Source organism: Alnus glutinosa, chromosome 8 (genome assembly GCF_958979055.1).
Source record: "Alnus glutinosa chromosome 8, dhAlnGlut1.1, whole genome shotgun sequence".
Taxonomy (NCBI): domain Eukaryota; kingdom Viridiplantae; phylum Streptophyta; class Magnoliopsida; order Fagales; family Betulaceae; genus Alnus; species Alnus glutinosa.
In genome coordinates, this window is record NC_084893.1 from 11,637,300 (window position 1) to 11,657,066 (window position 19,767).

Sequence of the window (19,767 nt, forward strand, 5' to 3'; positions counted from 1 at the left end):
GTTTATGTTCTTTGGGTGTTCAAGTGGAAACCAAGAGTGTGAGTTGTTGGATTTGGTTTGGTAGATTCCTTAGCCTTAGTTCCTTTTAATTTGCATATTTAGTTTCATCTCTTTTATTTAGTCTTTTACTCTTGAATCAATCCTCAAACTTTTGGAACTAGGTTAAAATGAGGTTGATTAAACAAGACACCAACATTTGACCATTTCCCTGTGGATTCGACCTCGCACTTGCACACATTATATTGCAAACGATTCGTGCGCTTGCGAGTACTCATTAAAACACACATCAAGTTTTTGGCGCCGTTGCCGGGGAAATCTGTTCAAAAATTGGTTTTTGTTTGATTGATTTTGTTTTTCTACTAGTTAGATAGATTTTTGTTTCATTTTTCTGTTGTTTAGCTTCTGTTTTGCATTCTAAGTTCTTTCTTTGTTTCTCTCGGATCTGTTCTACAGCTTCTGTAACTTACTGGGTGCCTTGAAGAATCGATCAATCGAGTTAGCATCTGCCTAATATAAAGTCGATTGATCGAAAATATATTCGATCGATCGAGTTTAGATCGATCGAAATATACTTCGATCGAACGAACTTTCTGCACAGCAACAGCTTGGAACAAGGTGAGTATCTCTGTTCCAGTACTTCTTTTAGTCCATTTTGTTCATAATTTGTTTCTGTTTAATAGTATTTTGCTGTTTGTTTAATTTTCTTTTAGTTCATTATAATTTAGTTCAAATTCGGTGTAGTTTGTGTTTCATATTACCTTCAATTTGTTTTATTTTATTCTAACAAAAAAAAAAAAAAAGAGTTTCTGTTCTGTTTTTATTCCTGTTTCTGTTCCTGCACAATTTCAAAGATTCGATCGATCTACTAAAATTTTGATCGATCGAATTTTTGATCGATCGAGTTTATATTCGATCGATCGACCTCAACTCAGAAGGCAGCTCCTGGATAAGATCATTAGCAGAAATTTTTACAAAAAATTCTTTTTGGTCCCAATTTGTAAGTATTCTTATTTTTACTTTTGCTGCTACCTTTGTGTAAATTGTATGCATTTTTGTTAGTCTTTACCTTTTTATCTTAGTTGTGTGATTTTTCTTTTGATTTAAAAAAAGAAAAAAAAGAAAAAACATTTTTGCTAGTGTGGGTCTACTTAGCTATCTAAGGGCAATGACAAGGCGAATTCTGGCAAGGACAGGTCTTGGGATTTAAGTGTGTCCAATGTGACCCCGCTCACCTGCCTGGGAACTAGCTTAGATTGTACTTTGGAGAACTTTGTTCCCCATTAGCAAATTCTTTTCTTTATTTTTGTTTGTCTTTTGGTTAAACATTTGTGTATGCTTGGTGCATGCTTGGTAGAAGATCATTGAACCTAGACTTGACATCTTTAGATCCCGAAATTGAAAGAACTCTTAGGAGAAGTCTTAGAAATTCTGTTGAGATGGGAGAGAACATGCATGTGAATGAGAATGAGAGGAATCGGGGAGAAAACGTCGATCATACTAAGACACTTAGGGATTTGTTTGCACCCGTTGCAACAAATTCTCCTTCATGTATAGTGTTACCCCCAACCAATGCCACTCACTTTGACCTCAAGCCTCATGTCATCCAACTCCTACCCGCATTCCATGGCTTGGACCTCGAAAATCCTTACGGCCATGTGAAGAAATTCAAAGACATCTGTGCCACCTTCAAATTTCAAAATTTTTCTGAAGAGTCTGTGCATCTTAGGCTTTTTCCTTTCTCACTCCATGATAGAGCCAAGGCATGGTTGGATTCAAACATGCCTGGTTCCATCACTTCTTGGGAGAACTTGCTAAACAAGTTTTACAACAAATTCTTCCCCATGTCCAAAGTCAATGAGTGTAGGAAGGAGATAAGCTCATTTACTCAAGAAGAAGATGAGAAATTTTCTGAGAGTTGGGAGAGATTTCAAGATATGCTGATTAAGTGCCCTCCACATGGATACGAGAAGTGGAGACTCGTGCAATTTTTCTATCAAGGATTAACTCAATCCAACCGTAGCATGATTGAGTCGATGAACGGAGGCGCATTTCTGAGTTTGACGGGAGATGAGGCGTATAGGACCTTAGATCAGTTATCCGACAATTCCCAACAGTGGGATTTTTCAAGCTGTCGAGATAAAGCTGCTCGCATTCAAAAGAAGGGAGGCATCTACGAGGTTAAGGAGGATATAGAATTAAAAATGAAGATAGATGCCTTTACCAAAAGGTCGAAGCCCTAGTTGTTAGCAAATCCATGAATGCTGCCAATCCATTCCATGTTGACTGCTGTTCCATCTGTGCTAGTCCCATGCACTTAGCACAAACTTGCCCATCTTTACCAGCTTTTGTCGAGTCACCAATGGAGCAAGTGACTCGACAAAAGCTAGTCCCATTCCAGGGCAGCCAAACCCAGGAAATCCACTATCCAAAAACAAAGCTAGTTACAAGACACTCGTTCTCACATAACCCTATGCAGTAGTCATACCTTTAACTTTGACGTGTAGCCCAACACGAACGCTTCTCAATCAGATCTTTCACCTGAAGGATTTTTTGATGGATTCCTTTACCTTAGGGCCGACCCCTTAGATAGACTTCACACGAACACTTGAGCACACACTGGCACCGGCTTGAGAGCTAGCAAATCTTTGATTCTCCCTAAATACCCTCTCAAAGCACTATGGAATTCACCACCGAATTCTGTACAAAACACAGACCTAGAGCCCCCTATTTATAGGCTTTAAGAGACCTTAAAAACTCCTGAAAATCAGACTCTGTCTGTCGAGCGTCCGGAAGGAAGTTAGCCTCATCTGGACGGTTTTCTGCGATATCCTTTCAGAACCCGCGTAACTCAATCTTTATCAGGTTTACGTCCAGACAGCTTGACTGAGCGTCCGGACGGTCTTCACTGAAATCCTTTCCGCATTCGAACAGAATTCTGGAGTTATCTGAATTACAAGATATCGTCCGTACGTATAGCCGAGTCGTCCGGACGGATTGCAGAGACTGGACATCGTCCGGACGTGTTGCCTTGTCGTCCAGACGTATTTCAGAAACTTTCCAAACAGTGTCGACTTCTGAGAACAAACTCTTTGTGGAATACTGATCGACCGAGCGTCCGGACGGTGTTGCTCTGACTTCCGAACGTCTTCAATGTTTATCTGTAAGACACTGCGGGGCGTCCGGATGCTTTCAGAGGCCCGTCCGGACGGTGGCAGAGGAACCGGCTCATTTGTCTTGGTTTTTGCAATGGACACTTCATGGGTATCTTCTAGAAGTTTGTGAGCAGTAGATGTCTCTATGTATGAAGATTCCAGTTTGAAAACCGACTGTCAAATATCTGAAGATTGTAAAAAATGATTGTCTTGCAACCATTACATAAAGTGTTTTTGTTTCAACTAGAATGAAGCCAATAAAAAAACTAACAGGATGTTTTGAAAATTTGGAATTCTTGAGAATCTTGTTAGCTTGAAGCTTGGATAGATCATAGATGGATACTTGGATGTGTTTGGAAAATTGAAATACTTGGAATTCTTGTATATTGCTTCTTCTTCTTTTTTCTCTTTTTATTTTTATTTTTTATTTTTTTTTTATGTTGGAATTCTTGAGAATGTGTAATCTGGAATTTGTTGTTCAATGTTGGCTTTATGAAGTGAGTTGTAACTTGCAACTTATAAGTTTTAATTCGTTATTGTAGTTTGTAGTTTTTTGTTTGTAATTTTTAATTTTTAATTTGTATTTTGTAAGTTGTAAGTTGTAATATGTAATTTGTAATTTGGAAGTTGTTGTAATTTGTAAGTTTTAAGTTGTAAGTTGTAAATTGTAAATTGTAAGTTTTAAGTTTTAAGTTTAAATATTAAGTTGTAAGTTTGAAAGCTTGTATTTTGTAACATTATGTGAAAATTATTGGACTTCTAATTAATTGTGTGTGTGAACAGTGTGCAACAAAATATTAAATGCGGAATTTAAACGAGACAAATATTTTGTTAACGAAGTGGAAACTCAACTAAGAGAAAAACCACTCCGGGGCAGCCAAACCTAGGATATCCATTATTTAGAAGACAAAGCTAGTTACAAAGCAGTAGTACTCACATATCCCTGATGCAGTGGTTGTACCTTGAACTTTGACGTGTAACCCAACACAAACGGCTCCTAACCAGGTCTCCTACCTGAAGGGGTCTTCAATGGAATCCTTTACCTTATGGCAAACTCCTAAGATAGACTTTGCAGCTGATCAAATCACACACTGGCAAAAGCTAGAAAGCTAGCAGATCTTCAATATCTCCATAAACACCATCTCTAAGTTATAAGGAATTCACTACCGAATTCTATACATAATGCATGCCTAGAGACTCTTATTTATAGGCTTTAGAAGACCTAATTCTAGTCAGAATTGGAGTCTCTGGCACGCGCGTCCGGACGGCAGACTTGGGAGTTCGGACGATCAACTGTTTCCGTGTCTGAAAAGCAATTTTGAAAACATCTCGAATTTTGGCTGGCCGTTTGGATGCTACTATCTTTCCGTCCGGATGGTGGGCCGTCCGGACGTTTTTATTGGCTATTCAGATCATTATGTTGTATCATTTTTCGTTAGCTTTCCAATGACGTCGATTTTGTCCCAATCCTATATTTGAGTAGAAAGTTATGACCAAAATACCGGAGGGTGTCCGGACGGTGTTGCCCTATCATCCGGACGGTGTTGCCCTATCGTCCGGACGGTTGCACTTCTGCTGCACACAATTTCTATAATAAGGTCTAAGTGTCCGGACCATGGAGTCTGACATCCGGATGGTTGAACTTCTTCTGCACGACTTGCCTTATCAAGGATAGCGTCCGAACGGGAATACCACATCGTCTAGACTATTGCAACTGTCTTCCCGTATCTGTGTCTCAGACAGAAACCCTATTACTTTGTCAAACACTGAATGGCGTCCGGATGGTATTGTCACGTCGTCCAGACAGATGCACTTGAACACTGGATTCTTCTCAAACTTTGAATAGTGTCTGGACGATTTGCCATTACGTTCGGACAAATGCAACCTTGAACAGTTCGAAGGTTCTAGACACTGATGGGTGTCCGAACGGAAAATTCTTGTCATCCAAACGGATGATGCTTTGATATATGAGCGTCCGGACGGAATACCACGTCGTCCGATGGATGCAAGGGAACTGAACTGACTGATTTGAATTCTGCACAGAGTCTTCTTGAAGCTCATAACTGAAGTGTAGACTTTGAATAAAACAGCATCCATGTGAAAGCAGCAACATTACATAGAAGTGATTTTGTCCAATAGTATGCTACCAGCACAAAAACTAACAAACTCCCCCTTTGACCATTCTAGGAGAAAAATCACTTGACGGGTTGAAAATACATTTCCGGTCCAAAACTAACATATACTCCCCCTTTTTGTCTCAAATGGACAAAAGGGTAAACAAAGTATAGAAAGACCACAGATATAAAATACTCCCCCTTGATGTATCAACAGGACAAGTGTAAACAGAGTATACAAAATCCACAGACAAAAATGTTTTAAAATCCAAAACAATAGGAAAATAGAGAAGAGTCTGCAAGTGGCCCAAAAGAGAGGAACAAAAATCCTCCAAGTACCAAATCTTGCTGATCCACTAAAGTCAAGTAACGGAGAGAAATCCGTATAAAAAGATGGATTTGTACTACTTCAGCTTCTAGCTCAAGAAGCCGGGAACCATGGACTGAAAAACTTTCAATCTCTTGATTTTACAGAGCCTGAAACTAGTTATCTGCAGATTGACATCGTCTAAGCAACTGGTCTGTAGGATAAATTAGGAGATTCACCACTGAACCTCTAACTGATACAGATATGAGGGAATGCTACGGAAGGCTCTGCATGAGCTAGGGGAAAAGGCTCATCTTAAACGTGAGACCTTTGAAATTTGAACATCCAACTTTAACAACAGTTAGTTTTCCAAAGGATCCATCTATCAGGTATTGTGCTGGGAGCTGCTGGATGACATATTCCTGAAAAGATTTAAATATAAATATTTTCAAAAATAACACCACAAAGAAATATTAGATCTTGTTAGTCCCAAAAAGAAAGTGGTATTAAGACAGTTATCAATTGGATGTCCAAGTATTACAAAAGCAAAGATCGCAATCCAAATGACCCAGATATATCAATATCAACCCAACACACAGACAGAATAGGATTTTTATGCACAATATCTCAAAAAAATTCCAATCACCAAATATTCCAATATTCTAAAAAGCACAAAAACTTAAAAGAACAAAGGAAGATACAACAAATACCATGGAATGAGTAGAAATGTGCAGAGAATGCCAAAATCTCGAGAGAAATCCGTGAGAAAAACACACAACATGACATGATAAAAATGTAGAGATGTGTGTATGATAGAGAAAGAGACGCAAGTCTTAAACTTGTAGAGATCCCGTCTGGACGTGTCACTTAACCGTTCGGACGGCTACTGCTAGGTCAGCGTATGGTAAGACTGCGCTCATCTAGACATAAGAATATGTCCGTCCGGATGCTTCACACTAAAAAACTGAAACTTGAGGAAAATTTGCAGAAAAATATTTTTCCCTAAAGTTAGCTTCAGAACACGCATATATAATCAACTGATAAAGCAGTCAAATAGCATTGCAAAAATATGCAAAGATATAAATGAGAGTTAAGTATTCAATAAGCACAAATTTCCCTGTAGATAGAAATTTTAAATAGATTACTCAACTCATGCAATGCGTGTGTGTGTGAAAGCTTTCTCAATAAGGTATGAAATTCACTGATATGACTTAAAGCAACCAGATTTTCTAAACAAGAGAGAAAATCAATGATAGATTAGTCAAAAGTCAAACCTTATTGTTTACAAGGACCTAGCAACCCTCATCTGATACACTCCCCCTAAGATGTAGCACCTAATTGTTTTACTTGTACCATGAAGGACAAGGCATAAAGCTAATTCAGCACAGAAGCAGTGAATATAAGCATATAGCACAGAAAACTAAAGAATTACTGCTTGATTTTTGTTAGTGCTGCAACCTAGGGAGAATGCTAGAATTTTTAGGCTCTAGGTTCAACTAGCATTTTGGTCAATTTGACCATCTTATCAAAAACATCTCTCTCATTAGAATTTCCAGAAGTAAGAAGTCAGAGAGGAAAATGATGTACCTTAGGGGAGCCTTGGATAGTGCACATTTTTATCGCATGAGGAAAGTAACTATCTATCATTAAGATGCAACAGGAAAATTTAGCAGATATTAGACATAAACTCTCAATTGTATATAAGCATATTCAATTAATGCATAATGAACTGAGATATCAGACAAAAACATATACAATATCTGAAATACTATCAAAAGAAAAAATAAAAATTTCGCATTTTCTCCCCAATTTATTTATTTATTTTTTTTTTGTTGAAAACCAATAAACAGAAAAACAACAAAGACATGCTTATGGAAAAGGAAATGACATCCAGTCCCAGCATCTGTCCTCAGGGAGAGAGATTTAGAATTACTAAGACAAAAAAGCAGCCACCTAACGTGCTTTTAATTGTCATCCCAAAAAAAAAATACCTGCAGATGTTTCGCAAGACAACAAGAGAAAATATGGGGATAGAATAAATGGTTCCTCAAACAGAATGCAAGGCATGAATAAGATACAGCATGATAAACAATGCAATGCACACATATCTGACATGCATTAGGATTTAGGAACCAAAATCCTAGGCATGGGAGACTTCACCTTTACTAGGTGAGTCCACTCCCCCTTAAAGGGTGAATGGTCTCATCATTCTTGACCCATACCTGCTTGACCCGTGGAGATAGTTTGCGGGTCATGTCCATGTTGGCCATTCTTCTTAGTATACCTTCCATCAGGCTCAACAACCCTTCATAGCCATGGTTGCTAATGGGCTTCTGCAGCTTTCTCTTGTAGCGCCTTGATTTGTTCTTCTTTGATTTGCCACTCTGATAGGCAGGAACAAACTGCTGCTGATGCCATGGAGCCTGAAGTGCCATAAGAGGTAGAGTGCCTGATGTAGCTCTTGTTGGCAGCTCCTTCCGAACCTTCGACTTCTGAGCCTAGAGCTGTGGACATTTGGGTCGGATGTGACCGGTCATGCTATAGTGATGACAGGTGAGCAAGCTTCTTTTGTTTGAATGCTTCTTGACATTCTTTGCAGAATTATAGTTAGCATTCTTACAAATAACTTTGCCCTTACCTTTTATATGTCTCCTATGCGGAGGGAAATATTTTATGAGGAAGAATCTTCAACTTCACTTTTCCTCAGAGCATCCCGCTTAATCCAAGGCCTGTGGGATTTCAACAAATAACAATTTGGCCTAATATGACCAATTTTCCCACAATTATGACAAGTAGGAACAAACTTACCTCGTATTCCTGATTCTTTGGACTTTGGCATCACATGATTATTTAAGCAAGAATTTTCTAAACAAGCTGTATCTACTATCACAGTCTTAATATCAATAGAATCTAATTCAAAATCAGAAGCATGTGAAGTAGAAGTACTCATATCATCAATAATTAAAGCAGGCTTGTTAGAAATATATGAATGAATACAAAGCATGCTTTTCAAATTATCACTTGAGAATTTTTTCAAGAGATCTTTAGATTCTTTTAATTTTTTCTCAAGTGTATCAATAATGTCAAATAGCATGGTATTCTCAGATCTCAAAGAGTCAATCAAAACATGTGATTCAGATAACTGAACAATCAAAAACTCTTTTTCTTGCTTCACCTTTTTGAGCTCTTTTGGAGAAACAATTTTATCCAATTTAGCAAAAATTTTAGTGAGCTCAATAACATAATTTACTTCAAATAATTGAGAGAAATCCATGATAAAAGGTGTAATAAAAAAAAAAGTCACAAAAGAGATAAGGATCACACTCAGGAATTAAATCCTTTAAACGGAATGTACCCGCTTTGATACCAATTGAAAATTATTGGACTTCTAATTAACTGTGTGTGTGAACAATGTGTAACAAAATATTAAATGCTGAATTTAAAGAAAACAAATATTTTGTTAACGAAGTGAAAACTCAATTAAGAGAAAAACCACTCTGGGGCAGCTAAACCTAGGATATCCACTATTCAGAAGACAAAGCTAGTTACAAAGCAGTAGCACTCACATACCCCTGATGCAGTGGTCATACCTTGAACTCTGACGTGTAACCCAACACGAATGCCTCTTAACCAGGTCCCCTACCTGAAGGGGTCTTCAATGGAATCCTTTACCTCAGGGCCAACCCCTAAGATAGACTTCACAGCTGATCAAATCACACACTGGCAAAAGCTAGAGAGCTAGCAGATCTTCAATATCTCCCTAGACACCCTCTCCAAGCTATAAGGAATTCACTATCGAATTCTGTACATAATGCATGCCTAGAGCCTCTTATTTATAAGATTTAAAAGACCTAATTCTAGTCAGAATCAGAGTCTTTGGCACGCACGTTCGGATGGTAGACTTGGGCGTCCGGACGGTCAACTGTTTCCATGTCTGAAAAGCAATTCTGAAAACTTCTCGAATTTTGGCTGGATGTCCAGACGCTACTATCTTTCCATCCAGACGGTGGGCCATCCAAACTTTTATATTGGCTGTCTGGACCATCAAGTTGCAGCATTTTTTGTTAGCTTTCAAATTACGATGATTTCGTCTCAATCCGATATTTGAGTAGGAAGTTATGATCAAAATACCGGAGGGTGTCTGGATTGTGTTGCCCTAGCTTTCGGACGGGTGCACTTCTGCTGCACACAATTTCCATAATAAGGTCTAAGCGTCCGAACCATGGAATCTGACGTCCGGACGGTTGAACTTCTTCTGTATGATTTGCCTTATCAAGGATAGCGTTCGGACGGGAATACCACATCGTCCGAGCAATTGCAGCTGTCTTCCCATATCTTTTTCTGAGACAGAAACGCTATTACTTTGTCGAACACTGAATGGCGTCGGGACGGTATTGTCACGTCGTCCGGACGGATGCACTTGAACGCTGAATTCTTCTCGAATTCTGAATAGCATTCAAATGATTTGCCATTACATCTAGACGAATGCAACATTGAACATCTCAAAGCTTCTAGACACTGACGGGCGTCCGGACGGATGATGCTTTGACGGATGAGCATCCAGACGGAATACCACGTCGTCTGGATGGATGCAAGGGAACTAAACTGACTGATTTGAATTCTGCACAGAGTCTTCTTGAAGCTCATAACTAAAGTGTAGACTCTGAATAAAACAGCATTCCTGTGAAAGCAGCAACATTACATAGAAGTGATTTTGTCCAACAGAATGTAGCCAACACAAAAACTAACATTATGAATCCTGAGAATCAATGTTTCAACTTTCAATGTTTCTGTCATGCTATATTTACATAAATTACATCTTCTACGTTGCCTTGAATGTTTAAAACTTAAAATGCTTGTTATAATGGCTTGAAAGTGCCCCCAAAAAAAAAGACCAGGCTCGAGCTTGGGCTTGGCTTGAGCTCGTTCATTTCAGAAATTGGTAATGAGTTTGAACCTTAAAAACCCTTAATGAGCCGAGCCTCGAACAGAATTTTCAGAAATTCTCGAGCTTCCGAGCCGAGTTTGAACACACTAAAAAATAATTCGAGTAGGTCCAAAAAAGCTTGAACTCGGCTCGACTCGGTTCATTTACAGCCCTATCTGTGTGATAATCTCATTACTCACACCTTAGTCAAATACAATGTAACTTAGGGTGTTTACATGTAAATCAAATGAAATACTCAACCAATACATGTAAAGCAATAATATATATATATATATATATGTGTGTGTGTGTGTGTGTGTGTGTGTGTGTGTGTGTGTGTGTGTCTAATGTTCAATATTATACAATTTACAGAAAAGCAACTTATTGCAATTGAAGTTTTGGACATCAGTTCCAACATTCTTCCACTTGTCCTTAATTCCAATTGGACACTTATTTGTAATCTTTATTCACGAAATGAAACATCTTGTGTTTCACCAAAGCAAGTAACTTGTGAACAAGATATAACAGAATTTGGTTACAATAGAATCATGCCACGTCTTTACCTTCTTGAGAGACTCTCCCTAAGAGACATCTTCTCACTTGAGATAACTTTTACGTCTCTATGAGTTGCAAAACATTCTTGGTCCAGTCTGCAGTTAACAACCCTTTTGTTACTATACCTCTCCAACTAACTGTCTTACCGACAAAAGTAACAACCTTTACTTTTTAGGCAAACCTCTATGAGCATGTCAATAATCCATTCATCTTATATATGGATTTTGACTGCTGATAATACTCATACATCATCAATGATTAGGGTCTAATCAATTCTATGTATTACCATTTTATTTCATATCTTACATACTCGTGGCTATATCCAAGTCTTTGATCTAACCTTCGACTTCTTAAATCAAAACTTGATATTCCAATTCTTGAATGCATGCATAAGTTCAACAAAGCACTTTTGCACCTAACAAGTACATGCTTCTAGATCCTTGCTAAAACATTTGTCTGAGGGTATCATTCAGATACATCTGTCATGGTGATTAAAATAAAATAATCAACCTTAGACTTAATCTTGAATAGAAGTCAAGCATGGCTTCAGGTGAAGAATTTTCTCATAGTAGATCCCTTTCTATCTGAGAAACATTCTTTACCACCATTGCTTCGAAGGTTATCATTCCTTTCTATTCAACCTTTACATATAAACTCAATTACAATATCTGAGTTTTAATGTCGTTAGGCGCCTCTGCAAGTAGTCAGACTTGGTTGGAACACCAACCAGATTTTACATAGCCTTGATTTATTTATCGACATCCAATAACCGTCAATTGTATTCTTTGGAATATGATTCATCTAATGAATCTCAACTCCCACTACAGTATGGTCAGTACTTCATATATGTAAATAGAAAAATACATAGAGTATCTGAAACATCCGTAATGTCGTCAAATAACCATTAAATTATCCCTTTTAATATCTTAGCAATATTTTAGAATCTCTATACTCTTTCTTTGGATTTACTTATATAGTCTTAATTTTTAGGAACTTGGTGTGAACCAACATTGTAACGCCCAGACCCAAAAGAGCCTAGCCTGTTAGCCCTAAAGCTTAAGAGGTGCAAGGTTACATATTTGGACGCCAGAGCACTTGTAAACTACTACCATGCATGCCATGAGAAAATAATATTTTTGGGGAAGCATAAGTTCTTAACATAAAGAGTACATAACAACACGACTTAACAAGTTAAGTGATCCATTTTTTTTTGTCTGTGCGCGATGCACTTACTAACATAACACATAGTTTGATAGAATATAAATGCAATAAAGTAACATAGTGGATCATATGATGACCCCCAAAAGCCTAAGCATTCCGGCCACCTACCCATCTGCCTCAAAACCTGAAAAGGGGTAGAAGGGGTGAGCGAAAGGCTCAGTAAGTAATATTTCCAACCGAGTTAAAACGGTTGATGTTAGGACTTTTTGAAATAAAGTAACATTAAAATTTGAAGGTGAGACTTAAGCATATAACATAAAGTAATTACTTGAGTTAAACTTCATTTTTCTGTCCTCAAAACATCTTTCTTTTCACTTGTCATTTATGGCCTTGCATACTATTACGCCCCTATGCGTGAGGTTATGCGATCCAACCTTTGAGGATCAGGCATCACCCGTGGCCTCGAGGTGCCCTGATCAACTGATTAACTTTTGGGTGCACTTAGTATGACATTAGTGATGGCCACACCTTTCCGAAACCATACTTCATTGTGGTGCACTCCATCTAGCCTGATACCGTGCTTCTTTTCTTAAGGTCAAGTGTCTTAAAACCTTCATTTACATAATTTGGTTTCACCTTACACATGCTCATTCTTTACTTAAACTTTTAATAATCATTTAACTTAGCACGTGAAAATGGTACCACTTCTTCCTGTAAAACTTTCCTTATTGGAAAAGTTTCCTAAAATAGAAACTTTCCTTAATTAGAAACTTTCCATAAATGGAAACTTTTCTTCCTTTGGAAAAATCACTAAAATAGAAGCATCCCTCATTTGAAATCATCCTTTTGATGCGGAGCGATTACACCCACTTTTGAGTGACAACTTAGTTATAAATCATTCTGATGTAATGAGCTTTTTAAATCATATGATGACATAAAAAAATAAAAAAATAAAACATATATGAAGCACTAACAAATTAAGATAAATGTCATAACAAATATATGTCATTAAAATATTTAAGGCAATAATAAAGCATTACTTTGCAGGGTAATTTAACTTTCAAAATAATCCATCATAACATGTATAGTAAAAAAAAAAAAAAGAGTTGAGAATCCTTGGAATTGAAATACATTTGGAAGGGGTAAAGAGTACCACTTACCTCGCTACTATGGTAAGGTATGCAAGGATTTGCTAAGACCTGAACAATAAAATTCATCTGGGTTAGCCTAGAGCTAGCTACTCAAATACCCTAATTAGGACTATGTCGTCTCTTACACAACCTTCTTGACCCTTCTCCCTATTAAAAGATTTTTTTTTTTAAATAATAAATTAATTAACCTTTTTTTTTTTTTTTTTTTTAAGAATCTCAAAATTATTTTTATGAGGGCTTGGGTCAAGAATGACCCATTTGGACATCCGCCTAACTTGGTTAAGAATTAAGGCCCAAAACTCACTAAATGGGTCTAAACTAGTGCTCTTCACTTAGCCTACTTGGCCCATTGGCCCAAAACATATCTAAAGCTATTCACTTAATAAATTTTGGATCAACACCCACTTAAACAAGCCATGGAAATAAATTTTTCAGATTTAATTCAAAACTTTTTTTTTTTATGTCGTATATGAGAAATATCATATTTTCTGAAAATAGTTTTAACATGACTTTGAGTGTTAATGTTTAGAAATAATTTATCACTTAAAAGAACCATACTATAAGACTTTTTGGTTATAAAAGATCATGACCCAATCTAAAATCCAAACTCATTACTCATTTTTAAAACCATTTTTCACATCATTTTACAATTATGGATATTTGGTATGAATCCTATGCCATTTCCATGAAGAATATTACTAAAGGGTCATTATGAAGTCTTCTTTATAGCAAGGTGGTGTTCATGAACTCATACATTTGGTCATTTACAAAACTCTTGGTCATCTAAGATAAGGTAGATGTGATTTAAAAAAATAAAACATAAGGTACATAGGTTTGGGTACAACACATGCTTTTATGATGTCTTTTTAACATGTGTTTTCATGATATAAAAGAAATTTGACAATATATGGGTTAAGTTACCTAATAAAAAAGTATAGTCTCATTTTCATGGTTTAAACAAATATTTATACAACATAGGCAAACTATCTCATCTAGGTTGAAGTATGATAATGCATGGTTTTAAATACCCAAATAAAATATAAATACAAGTTAAAGCATAACATAAATGGTAGCTTGAAAGAGGAGAGGATGAATTACTTATAAGGTTAAGGGAAAAATCACACTAGAGCTCAAAGGTTTCTCTAATGAAGGAGTGGAATGAGCTCTTGGAGAAGTTGAGAGGTGAGAAAAATGAAAGAATGGATGGAGTGAAATAGGAGGGGGATGGACGTGTAGATGGAGAATTGAGGGTAAGAAACAATCTTCCTTATATTGTGGAAGTCAAAAGCAGTCTTTTTCTTCGAAATGAAGAAATTTTTTTCCTATTGACTAGTCCATTCCATGTAAAGGTCACTTTTCCTTTTTTACCTAAATGGTCGTATGCATGGAGTGGTTTGTGGTTTCAATACCACTTAATTAATAAGGATCACCAATAATTAAACATAATTTGAAGATAGTTAATGCACATAATTAAAAGAAGTCATGTTACATTAAAATCACAAGGTTTTATTTCATATTGTTCTATATGGCATATGTTATAAATTAATCATTAATTTATGAAATCAAGTATTTTTCATGATCTCCTTTAGAGGGCTTGATCCAATCTTTATTAAGCTTACTAAGCCTAATGACATGGTTCCTAAGTTTAGGCTCAAAACCTTGATCAAATTCCTAAGTACAAACATGAGGGTGTTACAAACATCTTTCTAACAAATAGCACTATATAGTTTCCATAACCTTTGTTTCTTTAAAGAAATTAAGTAAAGTATCTCCTTAGAAATTAAGTAGAGTATCTCCTTTTATTACTAAAACATTTATTCTTTATTACCTACATTGTCTTTGGTGTGAACCAAAAGGTAATCAACTAGGATAGAATTCATATTTTGATGATTTATCCTAAGAGATACTTTGATTAAATCAAAAGTCCTTTATGTATCTTGAAACTCAGAGAATTTTATACATAAACTTCTCTTCTTATAACAAATCAGAATATCCAATTGGCCTTAAGAGCCCATTCCAAACTAGTCTTTAGATCCTTGATGGATGAACAAGTACGATACAACTTTGGCAATACTTATGTTTTGTTAGCTCAAAAATAAACATCAAAGTAAGATTCGATTCTAAAATACATCAAAGTAAGATTTGATTCTAAAATTAAATGTCATTCATATAAATCATAAATAATCTAAATATGACAACTTTGAATTTTTCATTCCAACTTCAAACTTTCAAGGTCTGTATTTTCTTCTTGGTTTTCTAGTTTCCTGGAACCCTTGCAATCCAATTGTAGGCATGTATTAGTACCAATTCCACACACCAGGAATTCCGGTGGATTCTTACTAAACATGTATCTCAAAACCAAAAGAAAATGTTTACCTGAATATTTGAGTGCCAGATACTTAGGACAATTTCTCATCCATTGTCCATCCTCCTTGTAATAAAAGCATATCTCTTTGGCCTTGCCTTTGGACTTGCTCTTAGCTTTATTGACACCTATGACAACAACTTTGTCATTTTCTTTGGTCTCCTTCTTCTATTCCTTACCTTTCAGTTATGAGAAAGAAGTTTCACCAACATCATACTAGACTTAGGTTTCATTATGCTATCTGCTGTTACACTCACTAATTCAGACGAAGAGCAAACATCTTTGCCTTTATGCTTACATTTGAATTCCTTAAAAGAGTGCATCATGGATCTGAGGGTTTCATCAATCATAGATTGATCATTAACCTCAACATCTAATAAACCAAGTTGTTTCAATTTGACAATCTCATTGTGTATTGAAACAACTTCGGCCATTTTGGTATTTGTGTCCTGTTAGAGAATAAAATATTATTCTCCAAACCTTACTTCCAGATATTCCAACATATCTGAAGCAACAATAAAGTTTTGCAACTTTACTGTAACGCCCCGCTTTTACAAAAAGCGTAAGTGAAAATTTTCAAATTTTCACGTGACATTACTAACTTATCAGAGGTAAATGTTGGCAACGGAATATATGTAAATGTAATATAGATTTGGGAATATATTGACACCTCAGAGCTACTACTGAAATACCTCACAATATATATATTAAGTGAGTAAGTATAATTATACAAATAGTAATAACAGTCATGCCTCACAGGGCAAGATAGTCATACAAGCCAAATATATACATATAACTGAAGGATCATAAGTAATGTCTTGAGCTAAGTAAGGTGAACTACAATAGGGTAGTCCCAAAAAGAAAGGCTATCCAGCCTTACAAAAAACTGAACCAGGAACCATCTATAAGTCGGGATAGTCCTGATATTCTTCTTCTTCATAACCTTAATCATTACATAGTATAGAGAGAAGACAACAACATAGCATACTAAAGTGAGTCCATTGTTTCCAATAATAATACGAGTGTTGATTTATTTAATTAATGCAACACAATGCAATGGCCATATAATCACATGTATATACAAAATATAATCTATGACCGCGAATCATAGACATAAGATGAACATAAACGTAATCATAAAGCAATGACAGTTTCAAGTGTAGAATTTTAGGTATTTCCCTTTTTCTACTACTCTGTTGGCCTTGACACGGTTAGCATGTTATTTGAAACCTTGGTTTTCTCACTTAACTTTTAATTATAATGTTAGGAGCCTTGGCTCCTGGAAACCTTGGTTTCCCTGGTGACATTGGTACACCAGTTTTTGTATTTATTATTCTTTTCAGGTACCTCCTCATTCACTGAGAACCTTGGAACTCATGTGAAGCCTCGCGTACCCACTGTGGATCTTGATCCAACAGCTTGTTATTAGACAGGTTATTAAAATAATAAAATATGCAAAACCACATGCGCAAACAAATAAATAAAACAGTAAACATAATATTATAGGAAAGTCAACCAGCTTCGTCCTCAGTAAGTATAGAGATACTTACTAGTTTCTGCTCCAAAAGTCTTTCTCTACAACTGTATAATTTCAATCATGTAGTAATACTAAATTAGTGAAAAGGTGCTACAAATATGTTTACTACATTTATCCTTAAAGTATTATTTTAACGATCGTTCTAACACTTCCACTTTCGGTTTTCTTAATCAAGATATTGAATGACATCTTAGATTATTGAATAATGAAACTAAAACATCCTCTTTTATTAGCCATTAATTCCAACTAGTATATTGATATATGACTCCCACTCATACCCATATATATATATTATGTACACCTTGTAGCCAAAATAATCTTTTCTACACACACACACACACATTAGCCATATACCCATATACACTCACTCACTAATTTTAATATTCTCATTCATGCAGGGAATTCCAGCATACATCTCACACACAATTCACTTCACACCTTCATTTTTATTAATCAACACACATACATTTCAGTAGCTCATTTACACACAAAATATTAAGGCAAAGTTACTATCTTGTTTATTTAAAACTTCATAGGTGTAATTCTCTCATTAGAAGAGGAGAAACAACCCATGATCCTAGGGAACAAATACTGAATTTCAGAGAGTGAAAGGGAAGATTTACTTACCGAAATTCGTACCCAACAGATTGGATAAAAGGAGGGGATTTGATTCCAAAACAGAGTGCTTAAAATGAGTTGGAAGTTGCTGGTTTTTGAGCTAGAATCAGAGAGGAATTTCAGATGTTGGTTTCTGGTATTTTGTTGGGAAACAAGAGGAGATTTAAGGCTTCATTTCTGGCTCACAAGTGCTGGTTTTCATAGGAGAGTGAGAGAGTCTTTCCCATGGAAGATTCAGCACTAAAACAGTGAAGGGAAGGGAAGCTTACGTGAGTGGTATGAGGGGGAGCTTTGGTTGATTTTTGATGTCCCATGCATGCTATATATAATAACTTTGAATGGTTGAGATCAAGCCAGCACAATTTCTTCCAATGGTCGAATCTTTGACAGCAAGAGAGAGAGATATCCATGCAAGATCATGCAATATCCAATATTAGATTTTTTTTTCCATATCTAGTGTCATAATTAGATTGTACTACCATATCTAGTTCAATTTCAACCAAACTAAGCTAACTTAGGCTAACTGGATGGGTTTCAATCATTTGGAGCCGTCCACAAGTAATGGGTTCAAAATCAAAGGTAGAAAATCACTCTCTGCTATTCACCCGTAAGCTTCGTTGCACTGGATAAAATTGCTCGATCTAAAATTAGTCAATTGATCGACATCGACCCACAATCGCTCGATCGATCAGAAAGTCGCTCGATCGATTTTACATTACTACCAAAGTCGCACGATCGACTTTAACTTTACTGATCCATTTCTCTACATGCATAAATATATAATTTTATTAGACTAATAGTAATTTTTAAGCCTTATACTTATGCAGGCACATATTTAATAACCTAAGTATGGCGTTTTTCCCGGGCATTACATTTACATAAAGCTCAGGTGCTAATGACGTCAAGATCAAATCTTTTATTACGTCATTAATGTGCAACTACTGATTGTAATTATTTACTTCACCATCAGTGGCTTTAATGCAAGATAGACATGATGAGTTTGCACTATAATGTGCTCTTCTAGTCTTATAAAGTCATAGTTTTATTATAATCATGTTTCCAATCTTTATAGGTGGATTCATAAATTATAATAACATGGCCAACAAGCATTACATAAGGATCAAATGTTGTAAAATAAAAAAAAATATCAGGACATATATTAATTTAGCAAATAAATATAATATGAAAACCCAAAGCAAAACATATAATATTCATAATGCAACACCAACCTAATTTTATAATTAAAAGAACACCCTCTGAAGGGAGCAGGGCCCACTGCCAAGGCGAGATGTCTTTAAGTACCTGATTAGGTGAGACAACTTACTCATTATCTATATCCATTGATTTGACATCTTGTCACTCACCTTTAGTCTTTAACTTTAAGATAACATAGCTATGAAGGGAGATTAATATCCTAAATTAGTCAAGTGTATACCATCAAGTTGATTTGATGTGATTGTCAAGTAACTCCACAGAAGCGTGGTCGTTCTTAATACATAACCACATCTCCTCTATTCCTAAAGAAAATCTAATCTTGTAATCCGCAAAGTAAAGACACATTTTGAAGGGAGCAAGGCCCATGGCTAAGGCAAGGCGCCCTTACTTCATCATTACATATAGATTTACGATAGAAATTGTAAGAATTAACAGTTTGATTCTTTCTCCCACTTGATATTTTAAACTTATTGGATTTCTTTAAAACAATTGTAATCATATTACATTTGCAACTTGCTTTTCTTATTGGATTACCTTCCAAATCCTATAAGCAATCCTAACTACGTTAGGTTCCTTATCTCATTAGGTAATATGCATTCTAATTTAATAGAATCTTTAATCCAATTATTTTCCAAAATAGAAGCCCTAATTTATATGACATGGTT